General features: G+C 38.7%; 1 long non-coding RNA gene across 1 annotated transcript in view; it reads right to left on the bottom strand.

Moving 5' to 3' along the window:
• Positions 1 to 519: 519 nt before the first annotated feature.
• The window catches only part of LOC111376552, a 2,434-nt gene continuing 2,207 nt past the window's right edge, over positions 520 to 746 (bottom strand). The window contains exon 3 of the long non-coding RNA XR_002699501.1: positions 520 to 600. This is a non-coding gene — a long non-coding RNA (uncharacterized LOC111376552). The remainder of the gene's footprint in view (positions 601 to 746) is intronic.

A 746-nucleotide genomic window follows, 5' to 3' on the forward strand; every position in this document is an offset into this window, starting at 1 on the left:
AACTCTCGTATACCTGAACATATTCTCCAAAGTTCTTAACCAATCCTCTGCAGCTGTTGGGTCTAATGCATCCTCAAATATTGGAGGGTTTAGTTTTCTAAATCTTTCCCCAACTGCCTCAATATGTGCAGCCCTTTGTTGTGGTTGTATGAATTCAGCCCTTTGATGTTGTCCCCTTTCTCCTTGTTGTATTAATTGCTGAATTTCTTGAGATTGTCGCTCAACTAGTTACCTATCAGTTAACCGAAGAGGCTACTTGGTAAAGAGAAAATGAAATGCGGGTTAAATATCCTGAACTTTTTGGTAAGCAAATTTCGAGGACGAAATTTTTATAAAGAGGGGAGGATGTAATACCCCGAACTTCACGTTCTACATTTGGCCAATATGATTCATGCATTCTATGCTAATTACATTGTCATTTTTATCAAATTCCTAATTACTTTCTCTTAAAAACGTGTGTTCTATCATCGAGGCTTTAAAATCTTTATATAGTGATGATCTTTGACTCCTCGACCTAAGTCGTCATCCATGTACATTGATCTTTGGAATCCCGTAAGAGCTCCATAGCTAGCCGTGCCCTCTACATAGTTCCATGCTCACCTACAATGCAAGAGCTATATAAGCCAATGCTTAGTAAGCAAGAATCATGCATGTCATGAGTATGGTCCACTCGCCGGTGTCAATTTCATATTGGCCACTTGATTATTGATATTGATATTATGCAGAGCTCTATCCGGTGCATAGTT

This window comes from Olea europaea, unplaced genomic scaffold (genome assembly GCF_002742605.1).
Source record: "Olea europaea var. sylvestris unplaced genomic scaffold, O_europaea_v1 scaffold1517, whole genome shotgun sequence".
Classification (NCBI taxonomy): Eukaryota; Viridiplantae; Streptophyta; class Magnoliopsida; order Lamiales; family Oleaceae; genus Olea; species Olea europaea.